Raw genomic sequence first — 13,314 nt, 5'->3', positions numbered from 1 at the left:
AGGTATGAAAAGTAAACGTTGGAAGATAAAATTGTTTGTATTAAATTTAATAGCAGCTATGATGCTAGTAGTAAAAAATTAAATATAATTTTTTTTTAAGTAGACGTAAATGAAGGTTTTTGAGAGGAGCTTGTTCAACATAGATTAAGCTATTTTAACTAAGCAGATAGTGAAACAATATTTCTACATTTCAAATCTTCAGTTAGATAATAGTATGAGTTAAATCTAGGGGTTAAAAATACAATGGTCACGTGATGTAATGACATTACAATGTCAACCTTATGTGGATGGGATGTTAACAGAATGACATTAAGTACCCATGTAATGACATAGCTATGCCATCAATTACTGATGCGATGACATAACTATGACATCAAGTATCGATGCGATGACATAACTATGACATCAAGTACCGATGTAATGACATAACTATGACATCAAGTACTGACGATGCGATGACATAACTATGACATCCAGTACTGATGTAATGACATAACTATGAGACCAAATCCATATGGCATCCCAATAGTTGATGAAAACAATAAATTAGAAGGACTCTAGAAATTAATCTGGCCACTTTACAGTTCACATCTACCTACTGTAGACTGTCGATTGTGAATCCCGGCTAGTAAAAAATGCACTTCATTCTAATTATAATCAACTTCTTAATTAAGAACATGTGTTAAAATAATCAAAGTAAAAATACTCTACGAGATATTTTTCCTTCATATTTTAATTTAAATTACGAATTTTTAGAACTCGTTTATTTATCTATTATTTAATTAATAAACAAACACATTTTAATGTGATGGTTATAACGGCTGCTTGATAAGGTTTACTAAACAAAGTTTTGGTTAAAGTTTAAGGTTAGATCTAGGATAACGAGAATATTTTTTTTTAAAATAAATCATTGTCTAAATATACAGTGGTATCTGATGAATGTTTTACAACAACCTTATCAATACCAACTTTGGCCTGTGTTATGAAAGTAACATTAAAATAGCAAGGCTGAGTTCAGAGATTGTAAACCACTGGCTTATGTCAGTATTGGTAATGCGGCTGGCGTCAGTGGTTACTAAACAACCAATCAGAACGGTTTTGTTTTCGAGCTTGTTTGCTGTGCAGGCTAAGACTTTAAAATTGAATTTTTCTTTAATTAACAAAGTAAGAATTAAAAAAAAAACACACGATCCTTTTCAAATACAAAACAAGGAAAGATAACTCACATCAGTAATCACAAGAGTGGTCTTCAAGTTGATTGGTATTCTTCAAAGTTTCTTTCCTTTTTTCTGAAATCATAAATAAAATTGCAAGATAATTAAAACTATGCTTCATGTTATTTACGCGCATTATAACAAATGTTAGCAATAATTCAATGATGTTTAGTTAAAAATAATATTAAAGATAAGACCTTTAAAAATGAAAATTAAATGTGTTTAATGATTGTATATACGCTATGATGTAACACGGCGTATTTTAAAAATTGATTTGATGTGAAAGAATTGTTTTAAAGAGTTTTAGCTAGTTTAGTCACGTAATGAAACCGATAGGGCTCATCAGTTAATGGATGGGTTATACAGTCCAGTCTTAGTAGGTGATCTAAGGAGATTGGCGACACGCTTTGAAGACTGCCAACGTGCTAATTTGTTCAACCAAATTTTAAAGTAGAACTATCGTGTCTAGGGGAATGAAATATTAACGTTATTATTATTATTTTGAAATAATGTGATTTTTTTTTAAGGCTACAGCTTTTAAAACATTAAGAGACATTTAAACACGCAAATGTTAACACTAACACCTTAACCTATGTAGGTGCACAAGATTCAGGCTGGTCCAAATAATGAAGTGCTTTTTAACGTTCATTTGATAATTTTAAAGGAACAAAACAAATTATGTTTTTTTTTAAATTATCCCCATCTGAACCACACACAAAAAAATGTTTCGGCAGTAAACTATATAGAACTAGATTCTACTCTCGTCACATTGTTGTCTATTCTCTTAGCAGTCACGTAATTTATTTATAGATCTAAGAGATCCTGAGCTTCAAATATATTTTTAAAAGATCAAAAACGGTACACAATGGAAATGTTCATAGAGTACAAGAGTATCCTTAATCCTGAATTATATGCGTTTATAAAATGTCACTTCTAGCTTTTCGTAAGCTAAAAATACAAACATAAATATTTTAAATTGCGATCGTTTGTAAAACCAAAAGACTACACAATAATTTAAAAAAATGTTTAACTGTTTATTATAAATAAACTACACAATACTTTGAGAACTTCGACCATTTATAACCTAAAAACTAGACGCAATTATTTGGAAATTTTCAACAGTTCGATCACAAAAAATAATAATAAATTAATTTTTTAAAAATAAAAAAATTAAATTTAAATATTTTGAATATTTAATATTTAAATATTCAACACGCATATAACTGAAAAATTTCCACCGTTAATAACCAAAACACTACACACGCTTACAATTACAAAAAAAAATAAAAGAACAAGTAACTGACCATGCATTGAGGTGTAAGTAATTAATTAGAAAATGACAAGAATATCCTGGGAGAGAAATAATTTTTTTAACCTCATCAGTCGCAGGTGTGACGTATCAAGTGAGGTGAGTACCAGAGTTCCCGCCACCACTCAACCACCTACACGTCATTGATTCCATGCACGTACAAACAGCAGCACTCATCGTCTTTGTCACCCCCACCCTCAGCCCCCCACCCCCCACCCGTACCTGAGGAATACCTCAGCAGTCAGAGGTTGTGTGTGTGTGTGTGTATGTGTGTGTGTGTGTGTGTGTGTGTGTGCGTGTGTGTGTGTGTGGGTGTGTGTGTGTGGGTTACAGTTGCCGCACGCCGCCCTACTATTGAAACATTCACCGGCGGGTTTTGACAGTCGTACCCAGGGGCGGGTCACCGCTGCGGTCTATTCATAGAAGTGTCGTCACACTCACACGTCATGCTAGTGGAGGTAACTCTGGTTTCAAAAATTAATAAGAGTGATCGGAACTGTTTTATTTTTTTAATTTATTGTGTGTGTAGAAGACGTGCGTGTATGTGTGTGCGTGTGTGTATGTGTGTGTGTCGAAGTTTGGTTATTAAAATGACTGTTGATTTATTGTTTTATAATCAGCTGCCCGACGCCATCTTGCGGACCGCTGGAGCGTGTTGTTACGTCAGTAATTACCGAGAAGGGAGAGAATCGTGGAGGGGAAAAAAATCAAGTCGGACGAGATAGTTATTGTCAAGTGTGAAAACCCTTCCAGATGGGGACCAGAGAGTGCCTGCGTCAACACTACGGGGAGATAATAGCCTCGGTACTACGGCCAAGGGAGAGCAATCACGTGCCTTTTGTTCGGGTGTTAAAAAGTCGAAATATCCGTCCTTTGTTGGTGGAGGGTGGGGGGATGGTCCCAGGCGGCCGGGCACGTGACCAATGCAGCGAGACCCCCGGGTGTCGGACGCCGGATCAAAGTCGTGTTCTGGAAGGTTCGTGACGTCAGGACCGGCTAAGACTTTAGGGTTAGCACGGGAGACGAAAAGATAAACACAAATGGTAGCGGCACGGGAGGCTGGGGTTACATGGGGTAGGAGAGATGAAGCAAGGATGAGGGTAAATACAGAAGGAGAAAGGTCTAGATGGTAGGGACGTAATAGTGACAGTGGGCGGAATAGGGCTGGGTGGGTTGACAGTATTTGGGCTGGGAGAGTATATGGGGGGGGGGGGGGGAGACACAAGAAGGGGATATATATGGCTGGATAATTGGATGAAATTGTGTAAACACGCAAAGATTTATTGTGTTTGCTTGTTTTGTTTATTTTATCGTTTTCTTTTTGGTTTGTTAATTATTCGACTAATATAGGCGCTTTAACAGTAAACTACTGCATAGTTTTACGGGAGAAAAATATTTTATTTATTTTTTGTTTTTGTTTTTTTGTTATTTTTTTTTTTGATGTTTTGTTTTTGTAATTTAGCATTACATTTTTAAGTTTCTTTATTATTGAATTTCTTCGCTCATTGAGAAATTAACCGTGTTCTTAATAAAAATTGTATTTTAAAATGTTTAAGTGTTGCTACGTATTTTTTCAGGTCGACTAAGCAACAAAAAAGAAACCTAAGAATTCCTAAAATAGCGCCCGACGACTTCTGCGACTTTTGACGCGCGTATATTTAAAATACCAGGTGACGGATTATGCTTACTTTGTACTGCTCCGGTCTATTATTAGTAACACGACAGTTGTTATTAGTATGTCTCGGCCTATGCGCCCCAGCGATCCGTACTCGTGGGAACATTTTGAAACTTTTCATTTCGTGACAATAAAAAGAAAAAATACTGAAATAAAGAAACGTTTGGGGGGGGGGGGGGTGTGATGGGGGGGGGAGTGAGGTTTGGGCCATGACTATACTATTTCAACACAATTGCTTTTTTTTCTCCCCCTACCCCCCCCCCCCCCCCCCCCCCCCCCACCCCCCTGACATACATTTTAGTTCTGTAATAGATCTCGCGTGACTCAACACGGCCCGATATTTTTAGGTCAATCAGCAGCAACCGCTCCTGCATCCTACTTGTTTACGGTCGGGAGGGTGGTGGTGAGGTGGGGGGGGGGGGCGAGAAAACGATACCCGGGGCCGCTGGCGAAAGTCGTGTCTGTTCACGGAGTGTCTTGCTTTATGTAAAACTTAAATGTCATTCCCCGTAGCGTGTGTGACCGCTCGTTCAAGCTCGCTCGTCAGGCCTCGAGTTTTTGGTCCTGTCCCACTCACATAACGGGGGTTGTGATATCAACATAGCACAAGTTTTTGGTCCTGTCCACTCACATAACGGGGGTTGTGATATCAACATAGCACAAGTTTTTGGTCCTGTCCACTCACATAACGGGGGTTGTGATATCAACATAGCACAAGTTTTTGGTCATGTCCCACTCACATAACGGGGGTTGTGATATCAACATAGCACAAGTTTTTGGTCATGTCCACTCACATAACGGGGGTTGTGATATCAACATAGCACAAGTTTTTGGTCATGTCCCACTCACATAACTCGGGTTGTGATATCAACATAGCACAAGTTTTTGGTCATGTCCCACTCACATAACGGGGGTTGTGATATCAACATAGCACAAGTTTTTGGTCATGTCCCACTCACATAACGGGGGTTGTGATATCAACATAGCACAAGTTTTTGGTCCTGTCCCACTCACATAACGGGGGTTGTGATATCAACATAGCACAAGTTTTTGGTCCTGTCCCACTCACATAACGGGGGTTGTGATATCAACATAGCACAAGTTTTTGGTCATGTCCCACTCACATAACGGGGGATGTGATATCAACATAGCACAAGTTTTTGGTCATGTCCCACCCACATAACGGGGGATGTGATATCAACATAGCATAAGTTTTTGGTCATGTCCCACCCACATAACGGGGGATGTGATATCAACATAGCACAAGTTTTTGGTCATGTCCCACCCACATAACGGGGGTTGTGATATCAACATAGCACAAGTTTTTGGTCATGTCCCACTCACATAACGGGGGCTGTGATATCAACATAGCACAAGTTTTTGGTCATGTCCCACCCACATAACGGGGGATGTGATATCAACATAGCACAAGTTTTTGGTCATGTCCCACCCACATAACGGGGGTTGTGATATCAACATAGCACAAGTTTTTGGTCATGTCCCACTCACATAACGGGGGCTGTGATATCAACATAGCACACGTTTTTGGTCATGTCCCACTCACATAACGGGGGATGTGATATCAACATAGCACACGTTTTTGGTCATGTCCCACTCACATAACGGGGGTTGTGAAATCAACATAGCACAAGTTTTTGGTCATGTCCCACTCACATAACGGGGGATGTGATATCAACATAGCACAAGTTTTTGGTCATGTCCCACTCACATAACGGGGGATGTGATATCAACATAGCACAAGTTTTTGGTCATGTCCCACTCACATAACGGGGGATGTGATATCAACATAGCACAAGTTTTTGGTCATGTCCCACTCACATAACGGGGGTTGTGATATCAACATAGCACAAGTTTTTGGTCCTGTCCACTCACATAACGGGGGCTGTGATATCAACATAGCACAAGTTTTTGGTCATGTCCCACTCACATAACGGGGGCTGTGATATCAACATAGCACAAGTTTTTGGTCATGTCCCACTCACATAACGGGGGTTGTGATATCAACATAGCACAAGTTTTTGGTCCTGTCCACTCACATAACGGGGGATGTGATATCAACATAGCACAAGTTTTTGGTCATGTCCCACTCACATAACGGGGGATGTGATATCAACATAGCACAAGTTTTTGGTCATGTCCCACTCACATAACGGGGGTTGTGATATCAACATAGCACAAGTTTTTGGTCATGTCCCACTCACATAACGGGGGCTGTGATATCAACATAGCACAAGTTTTTGGTCATGTCCCACTCACATAACGGGGGCTGTGATATCAACATAGCACACGTTTTTGGTCATGTCCCACTCACATAACGGGGGATGTGATATCAACATAGCACAAGTTTTTGGTCATGTCCCACTCACATAACGGGGGTTGTGATATCAACATAGCACAAGTTTTTGGTCATGTCCCACTCACATAACGGGGGTTGTGATATCAACATAGCACAAGTTTTTGGTCATGTCCCACTCACATAACGGGGGTTGTGATATCAACATAGCACAAGTTTTTGGTCATGTCCCACTCACATAACGGGGGCTGTGATATCAACATAGCACAAGTTTTTGGTCCTGTCCACTCACATAACGGGGGTTGTGATATCAACATAGCACAAGTTTTTGGTCATGTCCCACTCACATAACGGGGGCTGTGATATCAACATAGCACAAGTTTTTGGTCATGTCCCACCCACATAACGGGGGTTGTGATATCAACATAGCACAAGTTTTTGGTCATGTCCCACTCACATAACGGGGGATGTGATATCAACATAGCACACGTTTTTGGTCATGTCCCACTCACATAACGGGGGTTGTGATATCAACATAGCACACGTTTTTGGTCATGTCCCACTCACATAACGGGGGTTGTGATATCAACATAGCACAAGTTTTTGGTCATGTCCCACTCACATAACGGGGGCTGTGATATCAACATAGCACAAGTTTTTGGTCCTGTCCACTCACATAACGGGGGTTGTGATATCAACATAGCACAAGTTTTTGGTCATGTCCCACTCACATAACGGGGGCTGTGATATCAACATAGCACAAGTTTTTGGTCATGTCCCACCCACATAACGGGGGTTGTGATATCAACATAGCACAAGTTTTTGGTCATGTCCCACTCACATAACGGGGGTTGTGATATCAACATAGCACAAGTTTTTGGTCATGTCCCACTCACATAACGGGGGTTGTGATATCAACATAGCACAAGTTTTTGGTCCTGTCCACTCACATAACGGGGGTTGTGATATCAACATAGCACAAGTTTTTGGTCATGTCCCACTCACATAACGGGGGCTGTGATATCAACATAGCACAAGTTTTTGGTCATGTCCCACTCACATAACGGGGGCTGTGATATCAACATAGCACAAGTTTTTGGTCATGTCCCACTCACATAACGGGGGCTGTGATATCAACATAGCACAAGTTTTTGGTCATGTCCCACTCACATAACGGGGGCTGTGATATCAACATAGCACAAGTTTTTGGTCATGTCCCACTCACATAACGGGGGTTGTGATATCAACATAGCACAAGTTTTTGGTCATGTCCCACTCACATAACGGGGGTTGTGATATCAACATAGCACAAGTTTTTGGTCATGTCCCACTCACATAACGGGGGTTGTGATATCAACATAGCACAAGTTTTTGGTCATGTCCCACTCACATAACGGGGGTTGTGATATCAACATAGCACAAGTTTTTTGGTCCTGTCCACTCACATAACGGGGGTTGTGATATCAACATAGCACAAGTTTTTTGGTCATGTCCCACTCACATAACGGGGGCTGTGATATCAACATAGCACAAGTTTTTGGTCATGTCCCACTCACATAACGGGGGCTGTGATATCAACATAGCACAAGTTTTTGGTCATGTCCCACTCACATAACGGGGGCTGTGATATCAACATAGCACAAGTTTTTGGTCATGTCCCACTCACATAACGGGGGCTGTGATATCAACATAGCACAAGTTTTTGGTCATGTCCCCACTCACATAACGGGGGCTGTGATATCAACATAGCACAAGTTTTTGGTCATGTCCCCACTCACATAACGGGGGCTGTGATATCAACATAGCACAAGTTTTTGGTCATGTCCCACTCACATAACGGGGGCTGTGATATCAACATAGCACAAGTTTTTGGTCATGTCCCACCCACATAACGGAACAGTGATATCAACATAGCACAAGTTTTTGGTCATGTCCCCACTCACATAACGGAACAGTGATATCAACATAGCAAAGGCAACATTTTGTGTATGTTGGTCGATAGATATTTAAAAGAGTCACAGTGGGTGTGTGTGTGGGGGGGGGGGGCGGAGGGTAGGGGGGATATGAAGAAGGCAACATTATTGCCCAAAAAACCCTTCAGTGGGGTTGTTTGATAGGATAATATTGTTATTAAAGAAAAAATATTACTATATTTAAACAATACAAAGTTAGTATTTCAATACACGACAATTTTTGGTAATGTAAGGTAAATGACGCACTGCTTGATGTCTTACATGATGGTGATGTAAGCTAAGAGACAAGCGCTTGATGTGTTGTGAGTGGATGATGGCGATGTAATGTAAGCTGTTTAACCTGACGGAGTTAGTTTGAAGAGAACTAAATGAAATAAACATTAAACATTAACTTGAGATCATAAATTGTGTTCATGTTAAGTTGCTGTCAACTATACAGGAAGTTAACTGGGTAACTAAAGTCTTGTGTTCATTTAATGGCTCTCGTCTCAATATGTCTTATGTTGGTGGATTGTGTTGGTGTGTGTTCGGATCCTGCTGGGAAGGTCGTAGGTTAAAGGTGAATTTAATTCATTGTTTTAATAATTGGGATAGGTAAGGATGTGATTGGTTTGAATAAATAGCACCGTGCATATTTTAATTGTCCAGTGAAAAGTTACCGTATTTGGTGTTTTAATTGTCCAGTGAAAAGTTACCGTACTTGGTGTTTTAATTATCCAGAGAAAAGTTACCGTATTTGGTGTTTATTTTGTCCGGTGAAAAGTTACCGTATTTTGTGTTTTAATTGTCCGGTGAAAAGTTATCGTATTTGGTGTTTTAATTATCTAGAGAAAAGTTACCGTACTTGGTGTTTTAATTGTCCAGTGAAAAGTTATCGTATTTGGTGTTTTAATTATCTAGAGAAAAGTTATCGTATTTGGTGTTTTAATTATCTAGAGAAAAGTTACCGTATTTTGTGTTTTAATTGTCCGGTGAAAAGTTATCGTATTTGGTGTTTTAATTATCTAGAGAAAAGTTACCGTATTTGGTGTTTTAATTGTCCAGTGGAAAAGTTACCGTACTTGGTGTTTTAATTGTCCAGAGAAAAGTTACCGTACTTGGTGTTTTAATTATCCTGAGAAAATTACCGTAATTTGGTGTTTTAATTGTCCGGTGAAAAGTTGTGAGCTTTGTTTGAGTGGAATACGTGGGAACTCTGCAGACGGGGGAACTTTAGTTCCCAGAACTGATGAGTTATTGGAATCGACAAACTATGAACTATAGGAACCGCTAAATCAAGGAAACCCTAAAGTTACTGTAATCGATGTAAAATGGAAACCCGAGAATTAGAGGAAATTATGAATTTCGGGAACCTATGAATTATTGGAACCTATGAATTACTGGAACTTATGAATTTCGGGAACCTATGAATTATTGGAACCTATAAATTATGGGAACCGGATAAATTATGGGAACTTATGAATTACGGGAACTTATGAATTTCGGGAACCTATGAATTATTGGAACCTATGAATTATTGGAACCTATGAATTATTGGAACCCGTGAATTACGGGAACTTATGAATTTCGGAAAATATGAATTACGGGAACCTACGGATTAGGATAACATGTGAATTGTTGTGAGACATGGATTTTCCGGGAACCCTTGATACACGGGACCACCGTGAACTACGGGAAACCCGTGAATTACCCTCAAGAACTTTCTAAAGAGATTTAAAACACCAACTTGACTGCTATAACTGACAAAAGTTGCCCCCCCCCCCCCCTTTTTTTTCCCCCACCCCGGGGGTATTTCTTACATAATGGTGTCTGTGTGGTGACGGGCGCTACCCAATGCGCGAGACGTGATAGGTAGGCTACACAACATCCCGAGCGTAAATCTGACAAGCCCTTCAGCTGGCGCGGGGGGTCGGGTTTCAGGGGGTAATGTCTTCTCCGTGGACGGAGATACCACCAGGCATTATAAAAGTACTGGGGGTGGGGGCAGAAGAGGAGAGATAAAGAAAGACGACTCGCTTCAAACCATGCAAGGATATCGTGTAATTATTAACTGTCTGCCCGTGCACGGGGACCCATGCACCCCCGGGGGAGAAAATTGTGCAGTAGGTTTAGGGTCCGTCTGTGCCGGAACAGCGCGCTCTTGTGGTACTCACGTCCCGTGCCGGCGTGCAGGAATCATGGGAAAAGAAAGTAGAAACGAGGCTGTGACTATAGTCAATTTTTTTTTTTTAAAAAGTTGGGTCGAGTTTGAAAAAAGAAAGCGTGCAGATGATGGGTAATGTTACTCGTGTGGTCTTTGTCTGCACGAGTGCGGCACTGGGGAAGGGGGTGAGGGGGTGGGGGATTAAAAAAAAAAAAAGAACTGCATTTAATAGAAAAATTGAAAACAATCGAAGCTTTTGATTGGCGCGAGTGCCGAAGATGATTGCAAATGTCTCCCACAGTTCATGTTCTAATGACACTTCAAGGTCAAACCTCTGTTTCCGGTTTAAGTGTTCTGCGCATGATCGTCACGCGCGGATTTAGGTCAAGCAAAGTATTATTTATATGGAGATGAACATACGCACGGGAATGGTGTAGGCTGCTGATGTGGGAGGGGGGGGGGGGGTGATACTGCTGTTTGTGTTTTCGCCTTTATTTAAATAAAAATAAATAAATAAATAAAATAAAGCGTTAACGAGAAGCTTGGCTGTCTAGTATATAGTAAAACTAAAGTATTGGATAGTAAACTATATTTTTTCTGATAGTCTTTTATAAAACTAGTTAAAGAAACTTTACAATTTTTGGCTTTAAAAACAATTTAACGTTGTCTTTCTGCATAAACAACTCCAGTTATGCTGTTTTAAATATTAAGAAAAAAATAGTAATCGCAATTCAGCTTCGCCTAAAAAATTGTTCTTACAAATTTTTGAGAGAATGCTCTATAATTTTCCGCTTAGAATACAGCCACAATAAATATGAAATAATTCAAAAAAATTATCTCGTTTTATGTCGTTTTATTTTTATATTTGCTTACGGCGAAGCAAATACAATCTTCAACCAGCAAGTAAAATAAAAATGCAGTATATCTGATTTTGTGAAATTGGTTTGCTATGTAATTGGTGAAAACTGTTTTAATTCTTTGTTGGAGACTGTTCTTTTTTTTTCACTTTTGTATTGTGACGTTTGTGAAAAGTCAGAGTAAAGTCATCATTAAAAAAAAACAACTAGTAAACAAAAGAAAATTGAATAAAATTGAAATTGTTATTTAATAAGAAAAAGTGAACAATTTCAAGAAGAAATGTTCTTTTATAAGAGTTGACAAAGTATTTCCAGGCAACTCAAAAACTTATCTAACTTTTTTAAAAATAATAAACGCTTTTTGTTTTATTTTAACGAAGTGGGTGTTTATTATTTTTTTTACTTAAATTAAGAACGCTGTGAGATTTAGATGGACCATGATTTAACTTAGTTGACTGGTTAAACAGATATTTTTGTCTATTTTCACGGGCAGTGTGCGGTCCACCGTATCGTCATATTTAAGAAAACAAGATAACAATAAACTCGAGTGCTAAAATCTCGTATCACTTCTTTGATGAATATGAAGACAAACAGATGATTGTTATGCTTATTGATTGTTAAATTAAATTAACAATATATATGTGGGTTAATGTCAGTGAATATAAAATTACGTGAATAAATTAAACAATGCGATAGATCGAGTTTCATAACAAACGCAGTGGGTTATCAATAAATTACTAGGTTAATTAATGTGAATTCTGTTTTCGGTTGCTGGAATCAGTGTTATCGAAAACTAAAGCACTCTTGTGCCGGAGCAACGCCTGGCCGGAACGGCACATCGAGTTGGTGGCTGATGACCAAACTGACAACGTGCTATCTCCGAGGTTGTGTATCGCCCGTTTCTCGGTAGTCGATATTGTCCTGGGCTAATTATGCAACACAAAATAATAGCAGCTGCATTATTAACGAGTAGTGGGGCGCTCTGAGGGTCGCTGTGAGGGTGGCTGTGGGGGTGGGTGGGGGAGGGAATTAGTATCGGGTTTTGGGGGGAGAGAAGGGGGAGGGGGTGAGTTATGCGCATTAAATGGTTTTTACTATTATTTTTTTTATTAGCCGGTTGGTTGTGTGTATGAGTTTGTGCGAAATTTGAGACGATTTTTTTTCGTGTGTGAGTTAAAGGGGAGGAGGGGAGAGAGTGAGGGGAGAGGGGAGGATGGCAGACGTGCAAGATAACGTAGATCTCTTTCACTTTAAGTCCCCTTGCACGGGGTGAATGAGAGTCTTCTTTGTGACACTTCGGTTGACTTGCTTTCAGGGGATCAGCATACTAGAGGATGGGTGGGGTAGGGGGGGGGGATAAGCACTTCCAAATGAAAGAGTGAATGTAAGGGGGTGGGGAAAATGATTAAGGATTAGTTCTTTGTTAGGTGTCCTTCCCCCCCCCCCCCCCCCCCCCCCCCCCCTTGTTGGCATTGAGTGACTAAGAGAACATGCGCACAACCTCTGACCTACTTTAGTGCATTCTGGGTAATAAAATACGTACACAATAGTATTTACTGAAGAGATTACCCCCCCTCTCGTAAAGTCTCGTTGATCGCGCGGCACTTCACGAGAACAGCTACGGTGAAGTATATCGTCCTCCAGCCGGCTGGATAAGAATTACTCGATTGTGGAAAACAACCAATCAAAATATTTGTTTACTCTTCCAGCTTTGATAATTAAACATGGCGAAGGGAATTAACTCCGTTGTGCAAATAAGAGTTGTCGTTCTATGCGTTTGTATTTTATAGCCTCAGTGAATAATAATGAAAATAATACAATTATTTTTA

At 39.7% G+C, this 13,314-nt stretch overlaps 1 protein-coding gene across 1 annotated transcript in view; it reads right to left on the bottom strand.

Annotated features, from left to right (window-relative positions):
- LOC131944710 (uncharacterized) overlaps positions 1 to 13,314 on the bottom strand; it is a gene marked incomplete at its 3' end in the record, with an annotated part of 194,523 nt that overhangs the window by 36,717 nt on the left and 144,492 nt on the right. Inside the window, exon 6 of the mRNA XM_059305501.1 lies at positions 1,227 to 1,289. The remainder of the gene's footprint in view (positions 1 to 1,226; positions 1,290 to 13,314) is intronic.

This window comes from Physella acuta, unplaced genomic scaffold, assembly GCF_028476545.2.
Source record: "Physella acuta isolate Inbredline_101_S28 unplaced genomic scaffold, ASM2847654v3 ptg000504l, whole genome shotgun sequence".
NCBI lineage: Eukaryota > Metazoa > Mollusca > Gastropoda > Physidae > Physella > Physella acuta.
Note: the sequence above shows the minus strand (reverse complement) of the source record. Positions and strands in the feature narration are given on the sequence as shown.